This window comes from Pinus tabuliformis, chromosome 3_1 (genome assembly GCF_031772625.1).
Source record: "Pinus tabuliformis cultivar Carrire ecotype Pingquan chromosome 3_1, CPIR1, whole genome shotgun sequence".
In the NCBI taxonomy this organism is placed as follows: domain Eukaryota; kingdom Viridiplantae; phylum Streptophyta; class Pinopsida; order Pinales; family Pinaceae; genus Pinus; species Pinus tabuliformis.
In genome coordinates, this window is record NC_142301.1 from 421,228,788 (window position 1) to 421,234,787 (window position 6,000).

Consider the following 6,000-nt stretch of genomic DNA (forward strand, 5'->3'; position numbering starts at 1 on the left):
TGGCACTTTGGCTATCACTATATAACGTGCCCATATCATGCTCCTTACCCAATTCACCCATAAACCTTTGTAACCAAATCATTTATTTACTAGCCTCTGTAGCAGCAACATACTCTGCTTCTGTTGTTGAAAGTGCAACAACATTTTGGATTTTTGAAACCCAACTGACAGTTGTTCCTCCAAAAGTAAATACATATCCTGTAGTGCTCCTCCTATTATCTCTGTCACCTGCCATATCTGCATCAACATATCCTTGTAGGTAGATGTTTGAACCACCAAAGCATAATGCTTGATTTGTGGTACCTTTCAAATATCTGAAAATCCATTTCACTACCATCCAATGTTCCTTTCCTGGATTGTTCATGTACCTTCTTACAACTCCCACTGCATGTGCAATATCAGGCCTTGTGCAGACCATTGCATACATTAAGCTTCCAACTGCTGATGCATATGGAACTTTAGACATATAATCCATGTCTTCTTGGGTCATTGGGCACATTTCCTTGCTAAGTTTGAAATGGCTAGCAAAAGGTGTACTAACTGGTTTTGCATTGTGCATGTTAAATCTTTTCAACACCTTTTGTATGTACTCATTCTGAGATAATGTTAATTTACGATTTTTTCTGTCTCTAGTTATTCTCATACCAAGGATTTGTTTTGTAGCTCCCAAATCCTTCATTGCAAATGAATTTGCCAATTTTCTTTTGAGCACATTTATTTCCTGCATGTTAGATCATGCAACAAGCATGTCATCTACATACAATAACAATATAATATAGTCGCCATCATTTTGCTTTTTCAAATAAACACAATGATCAGAGGGACATCTAGTATAACCTTGTTCAGACATAAACTTGTCAAATTTTAGATACCACTACCTTGGAGCCTGTTTTAAGCCATACAAGCTCTTCTTTAACCTACACACTAGTTTCTCCTTCCCTTTCACCTCATATCCTTGTGGCTGCTGCATATATATCTCTTCGTCCAAATCCCCATGGAGAAAGGCTGTCTTTAGATCTAACTACTCAAGATGCAAATCTTCAACTGCTACAAGACTTAAAATAGTTCTGATTGAAGTCATTTTAGCAACAGGAGAAAATATTTCATCAAAATCAATACCTTTCTTTTGTGCAAACCCCTTCACCACAAGTCTAGTTTTATACCTCTGTTTTCCTCCATCTTCTTCCTTCAGCATGTAAACCCATTTATTCTTCGATGTAGTTTTTCCTACAGGCAACCTGACTAAATCCCAAGTCTCGTTATGCATTAAGGAGTCCATCTATTCTTCCATGGCTACCTCCCACTTCTTCCTGCTTTCAACCTGCATTGCTTCTTCATAACATTCGAGTTCACAGGAATCAGTCAACAATAAATAATATAATGAAGGAGAGTATCGTTCAGGGGGTCTACTTATCCCCGTAGATCTTCTAATACCACTTTCAAGTGTTTGGGGTGCCTGCTGTTGTTGTGGTGGTTTCTGTTGTTGTGGTTGTTTATTATTATTATTTCCAGGCACCTTTACTTTTTCAACGATTTCATCAAGAACTACGTATTCCTTGTTTTCCTTTTCCCGTTTCTTTTCTTGCAACTGATTCTTATACAAGACCTTTTCATTGATTATTACATCTTTGCTCCTAATGATTTTGTGATTTTCGTAATCATATAAGCAATAACCAAAATCATTAACACCATATCCAATAAAGGTACATTTCTTTGACTTTGCCTCAAGCTTTGTTCTATTTTCTTTATCAATATGGACAAAGGCCTCACAACCAAAAGGGTTTAAAATATAGTAGTTTACCATTTTACCTGTCCATGCTTCCTCTACAACACTACCATCCAAGGAGCTTGAAGGCCCTCTGTTTATTAGATAAACATCAGTATCTACAGCATCTGCCCAAAACTGTAAAGGCAATCCTGTATGCAATCTCATGCACCTTGCACGCTCCATGATTGTTCTATTCATCCTTTCTGACACACAATTTTCTTGTGGTGTTCTTGGAACTGTCTTCTCCCTGCGAATTCCATGCTCTGAACAGTACCTATCAAACTCTTTGCTGCAATATTCACCTCCATTATCTGATCTAAGACACTTCAATTTCTTTCCTGTCTCAATCTCAACCAAATCTTTCCATTTCTTGAAAGTATCAAATACATCAGATTTATTCTTAATACAATAAATCCAAGTTTTTCTAGTTGCATCATCAATAAAAGTAACATAATAACGAGAGCCACCGAGAGATGATACCTGAGCAGGTCCCCATACGTCTGTATGCACAAGCTCTAATTTTTCGTTCTTCTTTTCTTTCCCAACTCTGAGAAATCTGACTCTCTTCTGTTTTCCATAAATGCAGTTTTCACAGAAGTTGAAATCAACATTCTTCAAACCCGGCAACAAATTCCTTGAGTGAAGAACCTTCATCCCCTTTTCACTCATGTGTCTGAGCCTATGATGCCATAATGCTGCATCTGCTCCTTTGGAAGTTAAAGCATTAACATAGTTAGAAATACCATTGCATAAATACAATGTACCAACCTTTTCACCTTTTGCTATTACCCAGGCTCCTTTAGTGACCTTCCAAGCTTTATCTGTGAAAGTTGTCACACAACCTTCACCGCCTAACTACCCTGTTGAAATCAGATTTTTCTTTAGATCTGGAACATGCCTTACCTCCTTTAATAGCCATTGGTTTTCATTCTAATGTTTTACAAGAACCTTACCCATTCCAATGATTTTACAGTGTTTATCATCACCCAAACGAACTTGTCCAAAATCTCCTTGAACATAGTCATGAAAGTATTTCTTATCAGGTGTGCATGGAATGAAGCCCCTGAATCTACCACCCAAGAATCAGTAATATTTTCAAAAGAAAGAATCAAAGCATCTTGTAACACCTCACCTGTCACATTTGCTTCATGATTGTTTTCTTGCTGTGCATCTCCTCCTTTTCCCTTCCAAGATCTACAGTCTTCCTTTAGGTGTCCTTTCTTTCCACATTTGTAGCACACTATCCCCGACCTGGACTTGGATCTACCTTTCCTTGATTTGCTGCGATATCCTGAGCTCTTTCCTCTTTCCATTTTTCTTCCTCTAGACTCTGCACTCAAAGCATTTCCTGATGTCTCACTGGAGCTTTTCCATCACATTTCCTCGCTAAGGATAGCACCGACAACATCATCAAACTTTAAAGTACTAGATCCAGAAACGGAGTTACTAATGGCCATTACCAAACCATTCCAACTTTCTGGTAATGAGCACAAGAATAACAGATCCCTAACTTCATCATCAATGTTTACCCCTACAGAACTTAACTGACTTGTAACTGTATTAAAATCATATAAATGGTTTGCAACAGATCCACCTTCCGACATATTCATATTAAATAACTGTTTAATAAGAAATACCTTGTTTGAAGCTGAGGGTTTTTCATATAGTTTCGACAACGTCTGCATTAAACCCTCTGTCGTGGTTTCCGTTGAAATGTTGAAGGCGACTGACGTAGCAAGGCACAACCGTATTGTTCCGAGTGCCTTTCTATCGAGAAGGTTCCATTCTTCGTCTTTCATACCCATCGGCATCTTTGTTTCTCTGCCCAATGGTAGGTATAGATCTTTCTGATACAGATAATCTTCCATCTGCATCTTCCACAGTGAGAAGTTTTGGCCGTTAAATTTCTCGACCCTAAACTTACCATCTTCCGCCATTGCTCCCACTCAAACCAGGAACCCTTCTTTCCTGCGAGTTTATCAGCCAAATAGACCTTCGGCTCTGATACCAATTGTTAGAAAATTATATATTAATGTTGTGGGGAAAAATGCCTATGCAGGACGATCCTATCCACCTAAGGTGTGACAGTGCCTTAGCAACAAATAGAGACAGTTATTCTGGTTTCTTCCTTTATGAAATGCGAAAGAAGAGGGATCAATAGACTTACCGGTGTCTTCCGTTTGTCCCTTGATCCAAATCCTCTTCTCTTTGGGTGTTCACAGCTACTTGCCTCCTCGCTCGCCCAGCTTCAACAGATTCCTGCGAGATCACAAGAGAACAGCTACTTGTGACAAGAGAACAGCTACTTGCGACAAGAAAAGAACACAACACAAAGGCAGATATTCATATTCATAAATGATTCAGGATTAGAAATAAATCAAATACACTAATGCAATCATACATCAAAGATACATCAGTATATAGGAGAAAACCAAGATAGCTTTATTGATAAATAACAAAGTTCAGGAAGAGATACAACCCAGAGGGCTCCAATCCAGCATCTCCTTCCCAGCAGAATGGAATTCCTATCTTCACCTCCCTTCAAAGCATTAAGCACCCAATGATTCCAGTCTCAAACCAACAACAATTCTTTGCAATAACAAAATTCCAGCCTCTAGATCTCATGGAGGAGAGATCCATATATAGATGTTTTGGAGAGAGGATGAGTCAGCTTGAGATTTGACTAGTGTCCTCTCCCTCTGTCAGTTCTTGATTCCACTTGGAGGTTCTTGCTTCCACTTGGAGATTTGGAACCTCTTACTCATCACCAGTCGAATTCCCTGAGGCAAGTGTCATTTTGGAAGCTTCTTGGGCATTGACACCTTGAGGAATGAGCCTGCCACATGTCCACTTTCGCTCAGCGCAGGTAGCCAGTGTTGGCTTTGACATTCAGCGCAGGTAGCCAGTGTTGCAGTTGACATTCAGCGCAGATGGTCAGTGGAGCCATTGACATGATCCTGATTTGACTTGTTTTTGAGCAGTTTCTGGTGGAGAACTTCTGTGAATTGCTGTGGTTTGTTAGCCTTGTTCCTCTAGGGGTAGGAACAACATGTTTAGGGACTTTGGATCCCTTAGATTATGGACATTTCATGCTCAATGCTATAAGGCACAAAAATGTCTATAACAGTTGCCCCCTAAAGTATGAGGCCATTTATCGGGTGAAATGCTTTATCCAGGAGGGTCCGAAGTTCATCCATTTGCTGGGAGGAGACCTGTAATAAGATACAATACAATACATTATTTTTCATACTGCTTTCATGATCTAGCTGAGGCGGGCATTCCCATGCTCAGCTTTATAAATTCATTTTTTGTACATAGAACAAACAATCGTCTGATGGTAGACTGATAATTTTGGTGAAATTATCATCCTTTGAGTATGATGATCATCTGCTACAATGATGTACATGTCAAATGTCTTTATTTTTCCTGAATATATATCGCAGCCCGGATGGATGAAACTGGATCCGGGGCCTTCAAACTCATTCGATCTTCACTCTAAGTACAAGTCAATCCATGTGAGAATTGTTCTGAAGTCGAACATGGAAAGACATCGCTTGATTACCGGTCAATGAGGTAAACCGTTAACAAGCGTGAGAGGAATCACCGATAATGATAATGACCCTCAAGGTACTGCAGTACAATTCACGTGGTGTGAATAAAGGACTTGGCGTCGAACACCACGCAAAATCTTCTGGTCGAAGGTCATTGATGTATACCTGTCGCCGGAAGTGAGAAACTTGCCATTGAGGCATGCAAGCTTCAAAGTACTGAAAGGGTTGTTCCTAGATCAACTTCTTGGATGATGAGCTGATGTCGACAAGAAGCGATCCGTCAAAGGAGGGCCTTAATGAATCCCACATCAGTGACACGGAACGGAGCTAATGATTTTGATGGAGGTGAAAATGATCTGTGACATATGATTCAGGGTGGCGGTCATGAATGGATGAAGGATAATGTATGGCAGTGGATGGGACCCGGTTGACTCTTTCTAAACGACTTCTCTTGAACATATGGTGACACTGATGCGATGGATCGGTAGCATTACCCCAAATATGGATGGTATGGCGAGACCATGGTGATGTGACCGATGAATGAAACAACCCAACCCGAATGTGGTACGGATGAAAAGTGTCATGTTCAAGAGCGACTTGCTACCATCAAAGTTTTCTTGATTTTCTCCCATTTTTTCCCCAGTCATTGCTGACCAGTACCTCTTTATTTTTGTCAAGCTT